Source organism: Cheilinus undulatus, linkage group 24 (genome assembly GCF_018320785.1).
Source record: "Cheilinus undulatus linkage group 24, ASM1832078v1, whole genome shotgun sequence".
Classification (NCBI taxonomy): Eukaryota; Metazoa; Chordata; class Actinopteri; order Labriformes; family Labridae; genus Cheilinus; species Cheilinus undulatus.
The window spans coordinates 12,781,391-12,805,884 of NC_054888.1; the positions used below are offsets into that span (position 1 = coordinate 12,781,391).

Genomic DNA, 24,494 nt, shown 5'->3' on the forward strand with positions numbered 1-24,494 from the left:
TTCTCAGGTACACACTCACAACCCATTAAAATTGCTTCATGACCAAATTTTAGATCCTGATCCACTAGTTGAGAACCAGGGATCAAGTGTTTTATGAGTTTACCCCTGGAACAGACACATTTTAATAAGACTGAAACAGTCCTGTCCGCAGCTTGATTTTTGACTGAAAGGCTGATTTAGTGTGCTGATATGGAATCAATGGTTGGAAACCAGAGATTCACGTTCTTTTAACTCTCAGCTCTGTAAGCGGTGTGGTCTCACCCACACCAACTAACACCGTCTAAATAATTCAAAGACCTGGGCCACTGGAGCTGAGCTGAAATATTAATGAAATAACACAAGTTTCTGAATTCAAGCAATTAACTTGAGTCGTGGCATCTCTCTGGAGTTGTTCACTCAGTGGGAGGTGGAATCTAACCACTTTGAGCATATGAGATGTTTTTATGGGGGGAAAAAGTCAATGTATCTGTCTGAGGCTGTGGAGATTATTTTTTAGCTAATTATTGTATCAAACTACTTATTACAGAACAGTTAGTCAGTGCACTGGATTTCATTTGGTCCTTTCTATGTAAGAAAGAGTAACCTCTCACCTGGTTTAGAGGAACCACTTGTAATTATTCCCTCTGCAGCAAGCAGTTAAAGATACAAATAACAAAAATAAAGGCCTGGCTTCAGCTCCTGTGACCTGAGTTTTATTCTCAGCTCTTGTAAAGCAGCTTATTTCTCCTTTTTAGTTCAACCGTGACCAAAATCTGACCTGAACTTCAAGCATAAACATTGAATGTAGCGGGTTTTGAAGTAAACTCGAGTCAGAACTTCCTTTAATGTGGCTCTTTTAGTCTAAAGTTTGTCTTTAAAGTACAGAATGGAAATTATGATGCCGGGGGCTTTCATTAAAAACAATAATAAAAGATTATAAAGAGATATGCTACTCATCTCTGACTACCTCCACTACGTCCTTCCTGCTTTGAATTGTGGACTCTGTTCAATAAAAACTGTTTCCTTGAGGCAACAATAAACCACTGTTTTGTGTTTCATGAATGAAATTTTTCATGATGAGGGAGAAAAGCTGTTGAAAGTGGCTTTCTAACTCATGCTAAGCATATTTTGTGAGATTCATCTATGAAACAAAAACCATGGTTTCCCAGTAAATCCACTTTATGGCGTCCCCTCTACAGGCTGACTCAGTTTCTACAACTGAATTTCTCTACTGGTTCATCTTGAGGCAGGTACTGATTTTGGTGCCAGCTTTAGTCACCTCACCTTCAATTTCCACATATAGCTGCTGCACTGCGATCTGCTGGTGAATCGTACTGTGGAGCACATCGCTCCCTCTCTAGTCAATCAGTAAAGTTCCACTGGCTGTGCTCCAGTCCGGCACTCCACTGCGCTTCACTGGGGATACACTACAGGTCTGTTTTTAGTTCTGGCCGCTGCCAAACCACATCAGTTCCTGTTGATTAGAAAGCTCCAGACAGGACGTCAAAAGCATAGAATGTCCGGTTCTTTCAAAATGTAACACAATGCATGTCTCGTCCTGCAGCAAGAGCAAAGGGTCACCAACAGGTCAGTGGGTCACAGAGCTACAACAGCACCATTGACAAGTAAAACTTAACTTTTGAGGACATTTTGCAAAACAGTTTTACATAAAACCACACATCCCTTCAGCAAACACTAACTTTTTAACTTCCTGATATATTCACCCAATGGCAGAAACAATAACATCATGGACTCATGCTGGAATGGATGACAAAACAACCCCTAAAGGTAAAATAGAGTGGGCGAGGTCACTCACCTTCGGTGGGAACAAAACCCTGGTGCCCCAAAGCATGGCTCAGTCGTTCTATGTGGAAATTGTGGGTTAGAGTTCCCTATTCAAATAATCTGTGATGAAAAGTAGCCATAAACTTCAGTATGATGAGATAAAAGCTTAACTTCACAGGTAACAGCAGGCTCAACCAATCAGAGACATTTCTGTGATACTTTGGGATTGTGAGTGTGGTTCTTGCCAATAAACAAAGTTTTTCTTTAAACTGGGTGTATAATAAACCAACTTGCGCCTTCTTCAGGAACACAGACCAATGTTTTACTGTCAAGTACCTTGAATGGTAATGACATTCTAGTTAATATTAAGTCCACACAGCAGCATAGACTTTCTGATGTTGTGGCTGAAAATAAGTAGGTATACTCTATCCTCCCCCCTCTGAGCCCCGTTCATTTTTTGAAATTCCAGGGTAGATACACCACAACCAAAACTCAGGGGTCTGGTTACTCTTTAAATGTTGCAAAGCTTTAACTGAGATTGAATTTTGCATGAATTGTGGGAAGCTGAGTCACCCTGTCTTTTAGAGGGAGTTACACTGTGCCTCCATAATCCTCATATAGAATCACTGGCTGAACAGAAGCTGCTAGAGATATTGTTTATGCATGTCGGTCCAGGCTGATGACTTTCAGCTGTACTGTGTAGGCCTTTTTAAAACAGCGTTTCATGATAGGTGCATGGGTTAAAAGAAGCCAGTCCACTGAGTATCACTCTGTGGACCGGGGTTTTTAGGAGGTATTTTGAATCCAAACATTAACAGTCACCTTATGGAAAAACTTTTTCAACCTCACTTTTGATCCCTCTAGATATAGAGAGGTGGGGCTGCGGCAGTCCAGAAGCTTCTCTGCAAATGGCTACAACTCAACCACATCCCTTCATATGCAAGTGTTATAAATAAATCCTTACTTTGATATAATCACAACAGATAAGTGTAACGGGCTAAGCCTGGATGGATAAACAGAGAATCTACTAGCCCTAACATCTAGTCTATTAGATAAAAGAGACAGTCAGAAGAAAGACAGGACTGGTTTTCATGACAGGTGATAGAAGCTGGGTAAGCTGGGCCTCAAGCCTTGTCTACTCTAGAAAACGTTGCAATGATCGGCGAGTTTTGTTTGGTTTGAACTAGACTAGTTTCATTCGAGTCCATGGGTAGGAGTCAGCTGTGAAGTCCGGTAACCAGCTAGTTGGTGTCTCCTTGTTGTCTCAGTGGCAGCCATCTAACTGAGTCTTTGTGACGTCATTTAAAGGTGACACAGCAGCAGCGTCATTCGACAATCCAGTGGTGTTCCAACACAGTTGTTCATTTCCCTCATGAAAACCAGTCCAAAACAATTCACAAAAGGGAGAAGAAAGGAAAACTCTACGTTGCTTATAATTCCTAAAATAAGTTATAAAATAAGTTATAAAATAATTCACCCCATATTGTGTGTGCTAATAAATACACAAGCCATTGATACCAGCCTTGATTTAAACCAGGCTGTAAACACGTCTGTTTCTGCTGGAAGAATAGGCATTTTAAAATTGGATCTATTGGAGATTCACTGACTTTTGGAACCACCCTCTAGTGGACGCTCAAAGAACTGCAGTCTTTTACACTTTCGCAATAGCTTTATTTTTTATGCCTTCTTGGGATCAAATTTAAATATGCGCTACTACATTGATTCTTAAATACATGCTGTAGACTCACCTGTACTTTGTGATTGTTGCTAATTAGCAAAAGTCAGCAACCCAGCTGCTAGCAAATATGCTAAACTGAGATAGTGAATGAAGAATTGGATAGGCTATTGGCCTGTACTCTAAAAGATTGTGATGACAATATATAGTCACATACTTCATGCCAAGACATGGATGGGTGTTACAGAATTGATATGACTGCAGATGCTATGGTGGCAGTTTGAAAATGCATATCACCTATTGTTCATTTAACATAAAGGAAAACAGGTGGCAGCTCATGTGAAAATGCACGATAAAGCACAGGCTTTAGATCAAAACAGACTGCTGGTAATTTGGATGAGAAAGTACAGAAAATGCTAATAGGGTAAAAATCCCAAAGCTTTGGTTGTTTTGCCAATCTTACAGGCTGCAGAGATGAAAACATGAGGAACAGTACTTGCTCAACTTGTGTTAGCGTTCTTAATGTTAGCAGAGTTGCTAATATGGCTGTAGATTGTTATTTTCTCTCTTAAACTCCTGGCAATCAGAGTTTTTGGCCAGGATTAGTTATCTCGTTTTATAATTGTTAAATGATGTAGCAGCTGTTTTGTTTGAATTCGCCTCTCCGTAGCGCTGTAAATCCGTCTTTTAGAGTGAATAAAACCTTCAGACAGAGAAGAAATCAGGGGAAGTTAAAACCAAACAATGCCCTGCCTGCAAAGAAGATTTAAAGCCTTCCTCCCTGCCACGGTGTTGAGATAGCGGTTGTTTTCTTGTAAAATGAGGTTTGCAATTACCAGTGTGGCTGTGACCCGGGGCACAAGTGACACGCTAATTATAAATAATTTGAGCTCTGCAGATTGGATAAGTTGGCACAGACAAGTGCCGTTGTTTACACTAACAATCAGAGAGTAAACAGTCCGTCTCATTACAGAGCCAGTGAACTGGGGGAACTGGCTGAATATTTTTGAAACGGTGAGGCTATGCAAATAAATTTTCATTACCAGGTTTGACCCACGTAGGCAGGCAGGGTCATACAGAGAAGCAGCAGCCATGCTGGGAGAGATTTGGTGTCTTTTAAATCTGTCTGCATTTTTGAACAGACTGAAATATCTACATTTTTAAGACACTGAATGATAAAAGGACTTAAGAAAAGTTACGTTTTACTTAAAGATGTGTCTTTGGGTGTAAGACGAGCATGAAGTTACAAAAGACAGCAGGTAAAAGTTGAAAAATGAGACATATTTGGAGCTGGTACCTAAAAATAAACCCTGCTGTAGCACATTTCCAATTTGAATCAAAATAAATGCCCTTACGCATATGTTTCAGAACCAGCGAACGAAAATCTGTCTATAGCAGAATTAATGTGTTATTTTTGTAATCTTAGCCTAGATTTGCAAACATGAGCACTAGAGCCAAGAAATCATAAAAAGAGAGAAAAACTGGAACTGCTTTTCTATGCTGTCAGAGGAAGGCAGACTAAGTTGCGGATACAGTGATTTTGCCCGAGGATTTTTTTTTTTTACAGGGATGTGAGCTCATTTTCTGGTACAATATAAAACTGGGAGCAGTGTAATTAAAGAAAGCTCATTTGGTTCGTGATGCTCAAACATTCAGGGGGTTCATAAAGTCGATCTGTGACTCATCAGCCTCATTTAACATCTTTAAACTCAAAGCATGTGGCTTCAGCTTTGCATTGCAATAATAAAATATTATCTCCTTCAATGGTAAATAATATTTATAGCATGCATTTAAGCTGTGTTTGCCTCCCTATATGAATGAGTCCTCCTTTGAATGCTGTGTGATGTCACAGATTTTGAGTCAGCAGCTTCCATTGCAGTTAAAGAAAGGGTTTATGTGCTGATCATGTTTCTATTTCTGTATTATAAACTACAGCCAATGTTTGGTGGGGATGTAACTCTGCAAGGTAGCCAATTACTGAACTGTGAAAGTAAAGCTGGGTCAAGAAAAAAATCTGGGCTGTTTTGTGTGGTAGTGTGATTAGAAATGTTACAAACAAGGGATGCACGTGTAGTTTCTTGGGTCCATATAAGTATTCTGGAGATAATACTGTACTTCAACAAGCAAGGGATGAATGTGAGGCTATTGACCTTTAATCTTTAAAATGTATTATTTCTTTCTTGAGTCAGAGTGGACATTTGTGCAAAATTAAAAGAAAAACCCTTGACACAGGGGTGTTAAACTCATTTTGGGTTGGGGGCTGGATGTGTTCCAATGAGATGTCCTGCGGGCCGGACTATATTTTAGCAGCATCATATGACCAAAGACTGATGTACAGGCTGCTGGAATATTTATAAATGATCCAATATAAGATGCATGTTGCATTTAATGAGTGCTGCATGATTACACACAAAAATGTTCAGGTTTTAGCACATGTAGTATCTACTGATGATGATTTTGCAAGAGTGGAATATTTATTATGAGTATACATTCAAAATAACTCTTTGCAGATGTAAAACAAATCTTTTTTTATTTTGTTCCTCCCTGCTCTAAAGAGACTCCAACATGCCATATTTAATGAAGCCTAGCATTAGTTCATGCAGGACACAATAGTCATACACCCAGCCATGATCAGCTGACAGCCAGCTGGTCCTAATTATTGCCTCCCAGCTCCCACAGCCAATCACAGCTCTTTCTCTCAACACAATGCAGTGTGTTTACATATGATGACTTCTCACTAATCCCTGCACCACGCTACTGCTGCCTCCTCCACCCCAGCCTCCTCCTTTATAGCATAAAGCTTGTTGCACCCTCATTCAGATTCATGCTGCTATGGATTGATTGCTTTTGAAGTAATTTAATTGCATTCAATATGCATTGCCATTAATGTATCTATCCATATGGGGTTTCTAGCTATGTGCTCACTGGAAAGTCAAAGCATGCTGCTTGACTACCCCAGGGAGCATCTTTTGAGCGGCGCTTTCTCCACCAAGTAAAACTGTAAATCCATTTTGCCATAAAATGGTAAAATGTATGACGAGAGTCTATTTTATTGCATCATATTGAGCTCTTCCTGTGCTGAAATCACGTTTGATCACACGATTGTGTGAGATCTCATGACGGTAGAATTGCCAGGAGACTGGGAGTTGATCCGTGTTGATTCAGCGACCAGTGCTTTGAGGCCCACAGCGTCAGCATATGGCTGCCTGCTCCACCAACGGAGGTAAACTGGCAGCTTGCATTCCTTTTTCAAAAGGTGTTTGTCTTAGTTCACGTTACCAAACTTTAGCAAATGTTTAAAAAAAATTTTAAGCCCTCTGAAAAGTTTTTTCCTCCACAGCCTTCAAAGTATGTCAGGTTGGTATTTTCAAACTCTGCATTTAATTATTGATTTTGTCTGCATGGTACTCAACTTTGGCTCTTTGCCAGTCCTTTAATAATAGAGACCTAATCTGCATGTCTAATGCCTCAGTTAAATGTAGGTTCAAAGTTGAAATCTTAGTTGGAAACAGGCTGATAGAGGAAGCAGTCTGCAGTGTCACACTGTTGGCACATCTGCTCTCCATTTGTCAGGGGAAGTGTTTGCTGAACATACAGATTATGCTGATGCTGCCAGGTGACCTTGACATGTCTTAGTCTTCGCTGAACTGACACCTCAGCCCGCCTTTCCCTTCCCTTGTCTTTTCTTGTGGTTACTGCTTCGCTTTCATGTTAAAAGGAAGCCGGACTGAGCTGAAAAGATCACCTGTGTTTCAGTGAAAAATGACCAACATGCTGCAGGTTTACATTGGACATTCGACTTTGTTGAAAGCGCTTAAAATCCTGCAACAAAACATACCTTAAAACGCACTTAATCCCAGCCTTCATTTTCTGAGTAGCACAGCTCTACCTTACAATCCTGCTGTCCTTCTTTTTGGTGACATTTATAAAAGTTTCATTGCAGCAGTATAAAACATTACACGTCACGCTCTCATGAATCATTTGCGTCATGGATCATTGCTTCAAACGCTAAGCGGAGACAACCCTCCGTCTCCAGCCTGTTTCTGCGACACACACACCTGATAAAACAAACAATATGTCACACCAAATTAGATTTCTTCAAATTAATCATTAGGATTTGCTTGTGTGCCTTTGTGAGTGACATTTACTTTACACCCAGCGTATAGGGAGGAGGAAATATAAATGTGCTCCCCTGTGTAGACTTTTTGATAGATTTATGTTTTCCATAAGAATGGGAAGGTTAAGCATGTTTAATAGAGAGGGTTAAAGTTCAGAAAATGAATGAATGTTCCCTCAGTTTAAACATCAGAGAGACGTGACCTTGTATAGTGGAAGCAGCAGCAATTAAATATTCTCCCACTTCCACAGCAGAGGCGGCATTCAAAGCTGGTGCATGGAGGGTCAATGCAGTGCACGCTTGTACAAATTTTTTTAAGTGCCAAGACTTGCATCCAACGCTTTGACCCTGGGTGGTTGTACAGTTTACATAATTCATAAACACGCACATGTACAGCGTCATGAATATATACACCAATTAGCCATGTGAAATAGTAGCAGTTAACATCTATCTCATTGGGTCATGAGGGTGTTTGAAGTGTACAGTGAGCTGCCAGCCAAACAGCCGACTACTCACTTAATTACAACATCCTACTTTGTCCTCTAATAATGACTCAAAAAATAGTTTGACTAACGACTTCAGACTTGTGTTTCCAGTTAATTTGAAATAATTTTAGATTAAAACATTAAATGTAACATAAAAAACAAGGTTGTTTAAAAAATGCCTTGTTTAAGGTTGTTACGTGTCCTGCAGAGTAGTTTTGCTCTATGATGGTGTTTTTTAACCCCATTGTGGTTTCCCATTGTCAGGAACTAATGCCTTTTAGTTTACATTACTTTGAGGTCATTTTGCTTTTTGAAGCTCTTGTTTCTTTTTGACGTTTGCTAGCTGTTGCCAGGCAACCAGGGCAGTTGACAGCAAGAAAGATGCACTCTTGAGTTAAATCTTGGACTTGTAGTGTTTTTCACAATTAAGTTGACATCATATGTTGAAACCTGTGAAAACAAAGAAGATGGATGGTCAAGGACACCTTTGAGAGAAAGAATGGGAAATTTCCATCAAGAAAAACCCAAAAAAGGTGAAAAAGAAGCCCTCAGTCTCAACTACAACTCCTGGCTAGCTTTAAAGCTAACAACAACTGCCAGTTACTGCAACAGAACACTGCTTGATCAACAGGAGACTACTGAATGCTACCTGTTGAGATAGCCTGGGGCGACGCCTACAAACGCAGTAGCCCTGCACTCCATCACTAGCAGCAAAACAAAGCCCTACTCATACCAGAACTGACAGCCTGTCACAGAGTTTACATCTTTCCCGACGGAGATTATCCGGAGAACGGGGCCCTCGGAGACTGAAGGAGGTGGATGCGGAGCAGCACGACATGTATAGCCAAGTGGGGAGGAGGCAGAGATGGCATTGTGCGAGAAGGCGGAAGCGGGACAAACAAGCTGGGCTGCAGGCTAGGCTAATACCTGCCCCACACATACCTGCCCTACCAAGCATCTTTCTCCTGGGTGCCCACTCTCTTGCCAGCAGGATGGACGAAGTGAGGCTGCGGATTTCTAACCACTGCTTGGATGACGGTGTTTGCTACTACAGTGGAGACTGCTAAACATAATTTCGTTGTGTTTTTACAATGCAATGACAAAAAATGCCTATCTATTCTATCTACTCAAGTTTGAGATTTCTAAAATCGAAAACAGGTCAATTTTTGTACTTGTTTGGCTTCTCTTTGTATTTTATTTGTGGTCTTTCAAAGTTGTTTTGTACTTTGTGATTGGTTTGCTTCATTTGTGGTCTTTTTACTTCTTATTTGTTGTTTTTGTTCTTTGTCGTAGTTTATTTTGCAATTTTTTGGTCATTTTTTTGCTCCCCTTTTTCCCTTGCATTATAGTTCTCTTTCTTCTTATTGTGGACGTTTTGCTTTTCTTTGTACTTATTGTTCTTCTATCCGGGCTCATTTTTCATCCCTTTGTAGTGGTTTTGCCTCTCTTTTTATTTTTTTCTTTGTTTTGTTTTTTGTAGTCATTTGTCTTATCTTTGTGGTAGTTTTGTTTGACACTTGTGGCTTTTTGATTCTCTTTGTAGTTGTTGGGCTCTCTTTAAAGTTGTTTTCTCTTTTTGCCGTTTTGCTTCGCGTTGTAGTCATCTTGCTTCTTTTTGTGATGGTTTGCTCCTTTTATAGGTTTTTTTTTTTTCTCTTTGTAGTTGTTTCTCTTTGTGGTTGTTTTTCCTCTCTTTGTAGTTGTTTGCTTCTCTCTGTGGTTGTTTTTCTTCTTTTTTTGGTTGTTTTGCCCTGTAGTTGTTTACTTCACTTTGTAGTTTTGCTTTGTAGTTGTTTTACTTTGTAATTCTCTGTTTCTCTTTGTGGTTGTTTTTCCTCTCTTTGTAGTTGTTTGCTTCTCTTTGTGGTTGTTTTGCTCTGTAGTTGTTTTACTTTGTAATTCTCTGTTTCTCTTTGTGGTTGTTTTGTTTCTCTTTGTGGTTGTTTTGTTTCTTTTTTTGTTGTGTTTCTCTTTGTTTTGTTACTGTTGTTTTTTTCGTTTCTCTTTGTAGTTGTTTTGTTTCTTTTTGCTGTTGTGTGTTTCTCTTTGTTGCTGGTTTGTTTTTCTTCGTTGTTGCTCTGCTTCCCTTTGTGGTTGTTTTGTTTCTCTGTTGTTTTGCTTTGTAGTAATTTTCATCTCTTTGTTGTAGGTGTTTTGCTTTTTCTTGTTTTCCCTTTTCTGGTGTTGTTGCTCCACTTAGCAGTTGTCTTGCTCCTTTTTTTTGGCCATGCTTTGTCTCTTTCTGGTTGCTTTCCATCCCACTCTTTGCTTTTGTTTAATTTTTATTTGACTTTTTGTCGTGGTCAACCTGACTTTGTAATTGGGCCTCTTGATTTTCACTGATTGTATCTGTGGAAGTTTAACATTTATTTCAGGTTGTTAAAATGCTTCCTGACTTGAATTTTTACCCATTTTTATACCAAAGTTCAACCTTGAGGCCTTCAAAGACATTCATGACTAAGAAACCTACAACTCCTCCCCTTCTGATATGGGTCAGGGAGAGGGACCTTTGGCCCCCTCCTCAGGCTCCTCTCCCATCCAAAGAACCTTTAGCCTTCAGGTAGCTTATGTTTCCTGCTGTCTATTTGTCATTCAGAACCCATCCAGTATTAACAAGATATAACAGCATGATAGTGTCAGTCAGAGCGGGTGATAATTCAGATCATGTCTGCTTCTATCTACAGCTGCAGTTTTTCATATGGTGGCTGTTTGAGTTGAGGATATAACTGGATATATAGGCATGAAAGAAAATGTAATTTGTTCATGGATCAGTATTAGAGGAACAAGGACATACATTATTGTCAGTACAGCTATGTAGGCACATGTATGAGAGAATAACCATGAGCTGTGAATGAAGGGAAAAATCCCCCTTATTGCTGAACTTTGTCCTCTCCAATTCTGTCTGATCTGTATCTGCTGCTCTGCAGAGTAAAGCCCGCGAGAAAAACGTTTAAGGGGAAACTACGAGATTCGATTAAGATTGTTGGCCTCAAAACTGCATCCCAGATGCCTTTATTACATGAATGGAATGGAGTGCTCTTTACACACAATAACTTTTCTATTTGAGTGTGTGATGACCTGAAATGGTGGTGTTTAGTTTTTATCTAGGTAAGGGTGCGAACACTGATGGGATAAAAGAGCAAAAGAGACTGAAAGATAGTGGATTCTGGGAATGCAATGAAAAAAAAACAGAGCAAATGTATAGTTTTTATTTCAAACATCTGTCAGTTTGATAGAAAACTGAGATGCAGTTATATTTTTGTAAGTTGATGTAACTGCACATGCTCATAGATTTCAACAAGTGTAATCTCAGACTTGCAGTGCTTTGAGTTTAATGCTAATGATAGCAAGATAAAGTGCTTAAATAAAGCTCAACAGAACTCCCTCTTCTTGAGTTTGAATCCTGGTCAGGGCATACTGGGTATCTAGTGTGGGCCCTCAGGCAAGGTCTTTAACACCATGAACAACTGTCCCAGGTGTACGTTGCTTTGGCCGAAGCTTCTGCTAAATGACATCCTAACACTGACGAAAATACCAGCAGTGGTTTGCCTCACTAAAACTGGATATGACATTCTTATAAAGTAGTGCACCTTTTTTACACCATTCATAACAGAAAGATCTTCCTGTAGCATTGCTGTTGCTGAGGCAACAGCATCTACCACTTTTAGTTAGTCAGTTCTCCCAGCCCCCACCTCTTCATCCTCAGGCCCGCCCACAGATTTGGCTGGGCCCCTGACGAACCCAGAGAATGCGCCCTCCAAGGTTGTGATTTGTTGATGATATCAGTGCATGTTGGATCGGGAGCATTGGTGCTAGCATCCTGGCTAACAGTTACTTCATTCTGGAAATGAAAATGATTTCAAGCTATTATTGGGTCTGATGAGAGCCACTTTTAAACCTCTTATAAAACTTTTTCAGCCAATTCCTGCCAGTTTTGTTCGCCACTGCTTATTTTCACCCAATTTGTCAATTTTTAACCCCATTTCACTGTTCTTTCTGCAGTTTTTGCCAATTTTTACAGTTTGCCCGTTTATCAATTTTTGCCACTTTCTCCTTATTTTTGCCACATTTTAACCCCTTTTCACCACCTTTTCTGCTGTTATTGCCAATTTAAGCTCAATTTTGCCTTTGTTAACTCATCTTTGCCAATTTTTACCAAAATTTTTGCCACTTTTTAACACCTTTTCACCACTTTTTCTACCCATTTAGCTTCTGTTAACCCATATTTGCCATTTTCTACCTATTTTGCCACTATTTAACACATTTTTATCACCTTTCTGCCCATTTTGCCTCTTTTAAACCATTTTTGCAACCCTTTTCCACTTTTGAACAATATTTTGCCAAATTAAACCAATTTTTGCCCCATTTAGTGCTATTTTACCCATTCTGCCACATTTAAGCCAATTTGCCACTTACTGAACTCTTTCTATCACTTTTTCTTCCCATGTCACCTCTGTTGACTCATTTTTACCACTATTAACCCCTTTTCACCACTGTATGCTAAATTTTTTGGCAGATTTTAACTGCATTTTACACTTTTTTTGCCACTCCTAACATCTTTTCACCCTTTTTCTGCCTGTTTTAACAATTTTTAAAGAAATTTTTGTGACTTTTTGCCATTTATTTTGCTTCTGTTAACCCATTTTGCTACTTTTTTTTTTTTTAAGAAAAGGGGTCTACATTTTGAAGAAGGCTATATACTACATTGTAAATCAATAGCCTAAATTGTTCTTGTGCACACTTACACATGCAATGGAATTACTGACCAGTATCCAAGAAACCAAAAATGAACTACAGGTTTGAAGCGAGTGGCCTGTAGTAAAATAAAGTTATACATTAAGCACCAAAGTTGCCAACAAGTCAGGTAACAATTCTGTCATTATCATTGCAGGATGAGGGATGAACATCAAAACCCGCTTTCAGAAGGAGTCACTTCTGCAATGTGAAAACAATCACTCGGCAAGTTTTCATTGATTCAGGCCGTTAAGTTTTCTCTTAAAGTGCATAAAGATGCATTTGACTTTAAAATGTGAAAATTGTTCTCCCAAAGGAGCATGTCCCAGCACCCCCATTGTCCGTTTAGGGACCTGAGCCATATCCTGATAAAATCCTGTGGGAGTACATTTTTAAAAAACTGATTTTGAATCAATTAAGCCCTGCAGAAGTCAATAATTGCCAGTCTGATCTGAACTGATACTTCCTCTCACACCTAAAGGTTAATCATATCACATTCAGCTTAACATGCTAACATTTCCTGGCATGAAAACACCAATCAAAAAGCAGAGGAGATACTAATGGGAGGGTTATTACAGCTAAGAACAAAACAAATAAACAATCCCCGCAAAGGGTAATATTCCAGAAAATTAGCATTAACATCACAATACCATACTAGCAATGCCAGTCTTTACTGATGTTTATTTCCATCTTAGTAGGTGTTGAGACTAATGTTTTGTTTCTGATTTTTTCAGTGTGCAGAATCAGGCCATGCAACACAGATACAAACTGTAACACATCCATATAGTGTTAAAGTATTCATCCATGTAGAAATAACAGTAACTCAAGTTTGTATTTATCTCTTTTTTAAATTATTGTGGAGTTGCAAACATAACCTTGAACGCCTGAGAAAGACAGGAAAGCTTTAGCTCTCACACTAAATCCATCCAGAGAGTGAATAAGCTCCCTCAGTTGTTGTGTACATTACTGTAGTGTGTGATGATCTATTACATCTACCGCTGACAGCAGCCTGGAAGAGTGAGAGACTGACCTCTAACCGCAGCTTGAGGCGGCCGTGTGAGTTTATATCTGCCTCACTGTGGTGTCCTTGAGCAAGACAAGTTCCCTCAAGCCGCCCGTGACCTTTGACATCTCTGTGGAGGCAGACGAACATGAGGGGAAGCTCTCCTTTTCTCTTCTGTAGGATTAGACTTCTGATATCAGTTCAGTTAGATAAAATTCTGCACAGAGATGATCTGAAATCTCAGGCTGTGGAAGCAGATGATGCAACTTTTGTAGATATTTTCACCTCAAATTTGAAACAGCGATTATGTTACAAGATTTAAATAAATATGTCTGCAGAATAGCCATACTGATAGTGTTAGAAAATACACTTAGAATCCTTGTATATGCTTGCTTAAGTGGTTTACTTATGATAAACTCTTAAATCTTTTATTTTCTAGTGTACTAGTACTTCAGCTTCAGCTCTGCCTGTTAGGCTTTGCGAAAGGTCAAGTGGTAACCTTCAGTAGTTATGGAAGCCTTGTGTTTCCTCTAATATCCAGAAGAGGCCAGAAACAGCCAGCTGTAACTCCTACTCTTTGCCGATTCGTTGATTATTTGATAGTTAGGCTCAGGCTGCGTCTCCACTATGGCCTTCGCCATCATCTGCTACTTTTAAAGAGATGCTGTGAGTCCACAAAGCTCAGGATGTGAACTAAATGAGGGATCACATCTTTTATACCACGGAGCATTCAGCTGCCAAAGAAGCTTTGATAATACAGCATGAACTTGGCATGCTGCACTTACCTGAAGTCACCTCTTAACATACCCTACATGTATCACACCATGCTTTAATGATATATTTTTAATGATTTGACTTTCCTTTTTATTTTGTGTTCTCTGTGGCTGTTGCCATCTTTGTTATTGTTTTTATGCTCTTTGTGTGAGACAAATTCCCCTCAGGGCTGCAAAGGTTTCATTCATAACGCCTCTTCAGAAACAAATGGGTGATGTAACTGAGAAAAGGTCCATGTTTACGCCTTTATCTTTGTTTATATATTAATGAGAACCTGTGGGAAATGTAAGTCCTGCTTTCTTGTTTGTTTCTAAGGTTTGAATTTAAGCCAGGACCTCAGATTAAAATCCTTTGCAAGCAAGAATACAACTGTATAAACAACTTTGGGCTTAATTGGTGCAATTTCTACTAATGAAAATGTGTGACAGAAATAAATATGTGCTAACAATCAAATCTGGAATAGAGGTGCATGGTGCAAGTATAGCAGATATCAAGTTCACATCCCTCCATCCACATTCTTCCACTTATCTAAGGCCAGGTCGCAGTGGTAACAGGCTGAGCAAGTCAACCCTCTCCCAAGCAACTTTTTCCAGCTCCTTTTCAGGGATTCCGAGGCATTCCCAGGCCAGATGGGACATATAATCCCTCCAGTACGTCTTGAGTCTGCCCTTGGGTCTTTCCCAGTTAGACATGCCCAGAAGACCTTCAAAGGGAGGCAAGCAGGAGGCATCCTGACCACCTGATGCATAAATCTACATCAAAGTGCCTCTGGGTTTGTTGTTCTTAGCTTTGTGTTCACGCAGATGGGAGGCTTTTTATTAACATGTGTTTTTCTCAGATTCTCAAAAGTCAGGACAATATAAGTGGAGATGTAAAAACAGAGTTTCATTGTCATGACAACCCAAGAAGTGGCAATAGACTTTCCAAACAGAAGAAAAGATGTCATGTGGTGCTAAATACTCCTTAAAAGTAAGAACCAAATTGATATTTTGCTGCATATCTTAATGGAGATTAGTGGTAGAAGAAGCTACAGTCAGTCAGAAAACTGAAGAGTTGAGGAGGAGAGGAGAGGGTGCGCTGAGAAAACAGCTTGTTTTAGTTTAAGAGAACGATGCTACGGTGCGACATCTAGCGTGCAGTCTGAAAGTCTGAAAAAAAATCCCAGAAAGCTCCTGCAACACTTCAAACTTTATTACATTGACTTGTTTCTGCCTGTGGATGTCGACAGTGTCAACAAGACACCTTTTATTCACTTTTTTTATTAAAAGAAAAATGTGTTTGAATTTGAATGTAGGGGTTAAACAAGGATTTGGTGAGTTTTTAGTGTTTTTACAGTGTGATTTTGTTGTGTACTATCAGTCATTGTTTTATGAACATGCCTTTTTATCAAAGTCTTGGAAGAGTTCTCTTTGTATGAGATAAAGCTAGAATTTATACAAATGTAACCTTTTGGATCAAAAACCACATATTGTACCTTTAAAGCGGCCATATAAAACAAATTTTAACAGATGTCAAGATTATGAATATGCTCCAATGAAACAATTAATGGATGTTGTAATGATAATGTATCCAGGGCAACTAAAGTGAGTTCAAAACCTGACTACAAGGGGGGAGAGATCCTTTCTCCTTCCTAAATCCTTCTGTGCTTTTACACCCTTTCTGTCTTGGAATCACCCAGACATTAAGACGCTGAAACTGACACTTTGATGAAAGACAGCTTCCAAGGGAGATAAACACCTTAAAATTGGAATCTTTTGATTGGTCGACCCAAATGGTGAACCCTCTCAGGCTAAATCCTGCCTTCCTGAAAGCTGTAAAAACTCTGCACCATGTCTCATAAATCTAAGGACACTGTCTTCCTGCAGAGACCTGGCTGACACAAACCAGGCAAGAGTCGTAAAACCCCTCTAAGGCTGCAGAACTTGAAAGTGTCAAAACTGCCTACAAATCAGGTTTTTCGACCAGAAATGTTCATATTTGTTTGAGTCTGCTTGCAAGGAACAGAATGACATGTTGCATTAATGTCTGAGAACTTCCATTCATGATTTACAGCCTCAGAATCAAATCTGGATGTATTGACTGTAACTGATATCCAAGACTGAAGATCTTTCACAGTGACACCTACTGGTCGTTTCGGTTATTACAGCTTACAAGAGATAGTTTGTAATTATAGATGAAATGTTCGGTTTTAACATTGTGCTTAATCATTTCACCATGTTGTGTCATGTTTACTGTGTGATAGTTTATTGATGTTATTCTAGAGTTTTATAAACATGTTGTTATCTCTACATTATTTCATTAAGTTAATAACTTGGTGAAGGGTGTGTGATACCTAAGATGACTTAGGATACAGACCCCTCCTCTTTCCTTCTTAAAAGAGAAACCATGTTGAACATGCATGCAGTTCAGAGCAGTTCAAGATGCTGTTCAACTGAGGAGGTCTTTATTTGGTCTACTTTGCTCACTAACTAAGCACTGTGCCAAGTCTGATAAAACAATCAGACTTAGAAGCTAGTTTTTTCAGCATAAAACTTTTTCTAACCTTTTTATTGCTCTGCGCTAACTTTTTGTAAAGCAGAGTTTTAGTTTTCTTTTTGGCACGTCCATCACTTCATCACTGTGAACCCACAGTCACATGATGTCGATGTTTTTGAATTTATCTGATTTTAATTGGACGAACTAAGAACTGTTTTGAGACGAGCGACTATCCCAGGGACCCAGATCCACCTGGCCGTGCCTCTGGAGCAATCCACGGCGCCGCTGATGCCAGCCATACCTGAGTCGGAACCACGAACCGGCACAACGACAGACCCAGAACTCAGTCCGGCCCGGCCCAGAGGTCTGTTCTGCGGTAGCTAGGGTGCTCCAAACCCTGCTTAGATGGCCCATCTCCAGCCGTTTCTCCTCCACGGCCTTCTGCTGTGACTGAAACAAGTGGGTCGAGTCTTTCTGGTGTAATGTCTTCAGGTCCAAACTAGTTCTAATTCAGTTCAGAGCTATTTTTCTTCCAAATTCACACTCCAAATTCTACACCGTCAGTTAAAACTTTCCGTTAGGGTGACTAAATAATCCTCTTTTCACCAACTAAGTTAGCATCCTTTCTTTTTACCATATTTAGTTATGTTCTATTTTTTCACTTACATTATATTCATATAACCTGTGATTTATGTCTGTTATTTTGTGATTTTATAATAAATCTTCAAAATTCAGCCGTTTTTGAAATCCTCTTTATTAAGCTGAGAGAAATTGAGTCACTGTTACCAGGATTCATTACTTTAGAAATGAGATTGATTTACAGTTAATGTTCTTGTTAATTAATTAAAAGTTGTGATGAATTAATAATAACAATATTTTATTGGTTATTAAATAACCAATCCACGTAAGCATTGGTGCCCTATTCTTATATGAGCTTTTATCGATAATATTAATTTATTATCAACAATTAACACTACAATGTGTTAATGAAACATATCACATCATATTTAAACCTCCTTTAGGGGCCCCCAGATAGCCTAGCGGTCTAAGGTGCTACCCGTGTACGCGGACTGCCCGGGTTTGAATCCGGCCTGTGGCCCTCTACCGCATGTCTCTCCCCACTCTCTCTCTCGTTTCCAACTCCATCCACTGTCCTCCTCTATGTAATGAAAGTACTAAAAAAAACTTTAAACCTCCTTTAAGTTCATGTCATTTTAGCGTCTCCTGCTGTCGAAGCAGTACTTCCTGTGTAGCAACTTTTTTCCGAAACGTGGAAGTATTATGCTACCATGAAAAAAAAAAATCTCATCCTGCTCACTTTTTATAGTCGGAAATATCAGTGACTCTGAGTCTTCAGCTGTTTCAGGCATCAAATATCTCAATAAACATAACCACCTGAATGCTTGTGCTTTTGTTTGCGTTTTGAGGTCATGAAGACCTCATCATTATTAATTTCAGTCTCTCACAACCAGATAAACCTCTTCACAGGAGCACAGTAACAGGAAGTCCCATTAAAAAGAAACACTTTTTTCACAGCAAGGACTGGGAGAAATGGGCTTTCGACTTGAGGTAATTAGGCACCAGCTATCTGTTAAAATAGGTGTCCACTTCCTCTGCAGACTCGTGTCATGAGACAAGCCAAACCATTCCACAGCCATGTTTTGAATCCCATTCACACCTCCCTCAGTGTTTAAAAAGTCCCATCATGTTCTGTAGCTTAAAACTGATTCTTCACAGCTCAGGGAGCCTCAGATTTTGCTCTCCATGTTGAGTTTGCAGCTCTCTGTTTTAGCCAAATAAGGCTTTGGTTGCAGACAGTGTGGATTAGATTTGTAGTCCTGAGATTCAACATATTAAATATTTAAACCTGCTTCTGCTGCGCTGACAAAGTATCACTCCTCCAAAGCAAAAAATTGAAAAGAACAGATCTCAAAGTTGACATAAATCTACCAGATTGTATTTCATGATAATTCTGTTTCCTAAGTCCGTTTTGCTCTCTTGGCTGTCGTCTTCAGATGTGTGTTTTGGCTCAAGCTTGCGGCATCGGCAAAGATAAAGCGCTTGGCAAGTTTCAGCCGACTCTTCGGCACCAGCTGGCTGCTTACAAGACTTGGCGCGAGGAGCTGATAATCGGAGTCGACTTCCCAGATCACAACATGGGAGGGTCTGGAATTTTGTTTGTCGCCCAACATATTTGACAATTGACAGTCTGAATATTTAATCTGTGGGGATTAACCTTGGTGAATATTAAAAATGAGATGATTGCTTAATAAATCTCTACTGGGACCAAATGGGGAGGCATAAGTGGGGGAAGGAAAAACAAATTTAGGATTTTGGATAAGGTTGGTGCCTATTTCAGAAGATCACTGGGGGATGTTTTTGGCTGGTTTTCAGCTCTTCCTGTTTATAGCTGCTGAGCCCAAACACCAAAACAAGCCCCAGTATTATAGCATTGCAAACCTTTTAGCCCACTTTTTAGATACAAGGATAGATGTCTTATACTCTGGGTTTTAGAGTGAGTTTCAGATTTCAGGTGAAGATCTGATGAAATAGGTTATTTGTTTCTGGCTCTTTGTACACTTCTGTCTTTGCACCACTTCTTATCACATTCCTGCTATCCCTACTGCATTTTAAGCCAGCAATAACTTCTCCTTGATCCGTCATCTCTTCCATATCATTACTTCTCTCTGCCCTTTTGGAAAAGATTAAGTTGAATTGTTTGCAATTTCCTCTCGACTGAAGCTGTAAAATCATCACATCAGATGAAAATGCAGGTTTCAGGAATAGCTTGTGAACAGTAAAGTGAGGGTTTTTGAAATTGGCTAAGCCTTGAAGCAGGCTGCCTTTAGGAGCTAAAAGAAGCAGGTCAGTAATGCAACCATTTGATATTTATAAGTAAAAGTCCATTTTGATTTTAGGATAAAAAGTTAAAGCATAAAAGGAAGTTTATAGGTTTGAAACTTTCTTCTCCTCTTCATTGCAGCAGCGGCTGAATCCTCTTCCTTACACCTACATATTTCCAGCAGCAGTTTGTCTAAGACCTGCAGCTTTATGAAGGTCAGTCACCTCAACTCAGATAAGCCCCTTTAAATCTATATTTCTGTACTTCCCTGTAAAAGTCTTCTAAATTTAAGCATTGTAAATTCATATTTATTGCTGACAGGTAGACTGGAATATAGACATATAATGTCGTCTGGCTACTGTTGTGGTACTATTAAGGGAGGATTTTAGCCTTGGATGTATATTTTTATAGTAGTTTCAAATGCCAACAGTGTCATTGTTACTGATTACATCATTACATTAACCTTCATTCAAGGTCACAGAATGCACATCAACAAATCTTGGCCTTGGATAAGGCACAGACTAAGAATCATACTTTAAAGTTTTAGGGGTTACATGCAGCATAAATATGAACCAAAAACTTTGCTTGGAAGAAATAGTAAGTCTTACTCCAATAACAATGGCTTTTATGCACATAAGTCAATATGGATATCAATCAGAGTTAAGAAGTCAACCTGCCTTAAAAAAGTCTCCAGCAGGTTTTAGGGTTAGCAGGGATTGGTTGGTCTGGTACCATTCATGCCAACCACCAACAATCTGGTAGCTGTTCATTCTGGATTAGATCAACAATGACGTCATGGTAGACTTCATAACTGTGGCCTCCGACCTTCCTCTTCTAGTGGTCTTGTATTAATAATAATAGTAACAATAATATTATCTTGATTTTATATAGGGCCTTTCAAGAAACCCAAGAATGCTTTACAAGAACACATAAGACATGAACAAACTATGTGAGAGATAGGATGAGTGTAAGGGGTGGTTTAGTGAAGACTGTAGGCTGTGGTGCTTGACACATTTTTTTAAAATATCCAGAGATGGAGCGCTACGGATGTCTGCAGGCAGAGTGTTCCAGAGTGGGAGCTGTAGCACTGAAGGCTCTGTCTCCATAGGTTCGAAGTTTGGTTGTGGGAATGGAAAGAAGGCCAGTGTCTGAAGACCGAAGGCTGCGGGATATCCAAGGGCCGTGTCATCATCCGTCTGTGCTCCAGTTCGTGTCTTTTGATGCCATTTTAGAGGCAGTCAATCCTTGCCATTTCTCATGTTTTTATTTTGCTTTTCCTCTTTTAGTCAACATTGTGTGATGTTAGTGTGTGGGTTGAACTCAGGTGCGGAGACGGAAGCAGTTTTAACAGTTTTATTGTGAGGGTAAGTGCACCAGGGAAGGGGATTCCAAGAGTCCAGGAGGGAGTGAGGGAGTGCTGGAGCTGGCTGTGGTGAACTGAGCAGGAGGCACTGGAAAAAAGGAGGAGAGGCACGTTAGCGACAATAAGCAAAAGGCAAACACTAGAGATCACTGGAATCAGCAAAAAGCACAAGAAAACTTCTCTGAAGGATCACGAGAAGGAGCCCGGAGACGACGTATACCGTGAGGTAATGTAGACAAGACTCAGGCGCTGTAGAGAGCTGCAGCCGGTCTTAAATAGCAGGAGTAATCAGTTGATTCGCTGCAGGTGTAACTCTCCACAGCACCAGGGGGGCAGGGTGAAAGCCTCAGGAGAAACAAATGATAGTTAGCAACCAGCAGCCAGCTCCGGAAACCGGAAGTTTCACCAAAATAAGTTACTCAATACAAAATAAACACCACACATTGTAGAGACCGGTGAGTTCATATGATTTTGACCTTGCGCTCTGATATTTACTAGACTGAGCATCAGCTAAAGCCCGTATACAACAGCATGCACCATGTATAGCTGAGTGAAAAAGACCAAAAATCATCTTCATATTTTGTTTGCTGAATTGAGATGCATAATAAATATCTTTTTTGTGAATAAATAGCAAAATCACTTATAAGTCAAATCCACATGTTTACGTAGTTAAATGGTTACATTCCAAATGTCTCACTCAGAAGGCTTCATGTTTGTGTAACTGATATTTAGAGAATCCCATTATAGATCTTTAAGCTTTGCATAAATGTCAGCTTGACTCAAGGATTAACAGAGGCATCTAACCACCAGGCAGTAGTTCTAGTTCTGTTGTTTTGTTGTGCTTTTGAATTATTACTCCATTAAGTTCCACCACAGTTAAACAAATTGAATCCATCCAGAGCTGATTGATGGACAGAGATAGATTTGGAAGACAAGTGTGTTGTCTTTGGCTCCTCCTGCTTGGCTTCATGTCATCGTCTCCTTTAGTGAGACACTGAGCCCAGAAATTGGCGGTCGTCGTCCATGGCAGCTTCACACGTGCGTCTGAATGGGTGAATGAGAGGTATTGTCAGGAGCTTTGAGCTGCTTATACAGGACAGAGCTTTGCAAGTGCAGCCTGTTTGCCATGGAAACAGGTAAATAAATATTCAATGTTGTCTCGTGGGGAAATTTTAGATTTCACAGCATGCATCTGTTCATGTCTCAGGTGGAAAAATCTCCACATTGACATGCATTATTCTATAATAGGACTTGATCCATGCTTTTTCTCAATCATCAAGTCTGCATTATGCTGACCTCATAGCTCTATTATACATGCCAGTTTACAATACAGAAGACTTATAGCTTAATGATCTTCATGGGCCTATTTACCTTATTCCCAGATGCGCTAATGTAAACATGATTATGGGTGGACCTTCCAACAGAAGTAGGAAAAATGTGTTTCTCCCTCCAATGCCAGTTGTTTTGAAAGGAATTCACTCTCAATTTAGTAAACAATGCTCCATTTTTAAAGATACTGCAGTGTTAGGGTACCTATTGTACTGACTGCATCAACACTGATTCTTCTGAGACAGTTCTTCTGAAAATAAAACCCAGGTATGCCTATATGAGATGTTTCAGCTCTGACTGGACTCTGTCCTCACTTTATAGTATATAAGGTCATGCTACACATACTTTAACAAAGCATGGACAAATTTATTACTACATAAACACTAATATGAAGCTAATAAAGGGAGCTAAATATACACCTGTGTGTTATATGAGGCCATTTCTTCATATTACCCTCTCGTCTCTTGATAGTAGAAGACTGATGAATAATTACTTCGTCTCATTTGAGATGTAACAGAAGATCCTCAATTATTTTAATCCCAAAATTGCTGTCATTATCAAGATTAGCATCTTGTTAACATGGAAAATGTTGGTCGTTCATTCAGTGACAAAAGGCACTGGAAGTTAGAATTTACGCAAGGTGGTTGGCAGTGTTAAAAGTTGTGAAGTGTTCAAACAGCTTGCTTGTTTGGGATCATCTTTGACTTATTTAAATGCTCCCACAAAAACGTTATTACCAGGTATCTCAGGGTCTTGTTCACGAGTGAGGGTAAAAGGGAGCATGAGATTGACAGGTGGATTGGTGCAGCATTAGCAGCACTGTGGGCGTCGTGTCAGTCTGTTGTAGTGAAGAGCTGAGCCAGAGAACAACGCTTTCAATTTCCCAGTCACTCTACCTCTAAACCCTCACCTGTGGTCATGAACTTTGGTTAATGACCGAAAGACTCAGACTGTAGATACAAGCGGCCAACATGAGTTTACTCAGAGGGTGGCTGGACTCAGCCTTAGATATAGGGTGAGGAGTTTAGACACCAGGAGGGAGCTTGAAGAAGAGCCGCTGCTCCTTCGAGTCAATTTAGTTTAGTTCGGGCATCTGATCAGGATTGTCACCTCCCTTTGGAGGTCTTCCAGGCACGTCCAGCTGGGAAGAAACCTCAGGGAAAACCTAGAATGCACTGATTTGATTAGGTTGCATTCACAGCAGAGCTGTTCAGTCCACTTGAAACAACCTCTGGTCTGTTTTTTCCAGTTAGTCTGCTTCGTTTGGAGTGTGAAAGCTCATCAGAACTCTGGTGTGGACCAAAGAAGTGGACTCTGGTCTGCTTGAAACAGGGTTCTTGATTTGATTCCAAACGAACCCTTCGTTTGAGGTGTGAAAGCAAAGTGGACCAACCTGTGAACAAAAGGCAGGAAGTGGCACAAAGTGTAACAGTATACAGATATATTTATGTGATTTAATACACTCATGACATGCCGGTACCTGCTTAGTGTCTGGGTAACCGTGGCAACAGGTTGTAGTCTCTCGCACTCGTTTTGGCTTGCCCTCTTCTTTGGTATGGCTTCATTTTCAAAGAACGACAAGCTGCACAGCACACTGAACGAAGTCCTGGACCCACATGTTTTTTGGTCTTTTGCCCATTTCTGCATTTTTTTTCGTTCACCTTTTGACCTACTCAGCCGCCTTTTGTCATTTTTTTGCCTGTTTTTGCCACTTTTTGCTCATTATTGACACATCTTTTTTAAAAACTTTTTTGCTTTTTGCCACTTGTCCATTTTCACCAGTTTTTGCTGTATTTAACCCATTTTTGCTACTTTCTGCCCATTTCTTGCCACTTTGTGCGTTTTTTGCTACCTGGAGCCAATTTTGTCACCTTGAGCCAGTTTTTCCCATTGTGCCACTTTATGACAATTTTTGCTACATTTAAGCCTTTTT

The 24,494-nt window shown here is 39.8% G+C and overlaps 1 long non-coding RNA gene across 1 annotated transcript in view; it reads left to right on the forward strand.

Moving 5' to 3' along the window:
* Positions 1 to 24,494, forward strand: part of LOC121506440 — a 119,589-nt gene that overhangs the window by 54,627 nt on the left and 40,468 nt on the right. The window lies entirely within an intron of this gene.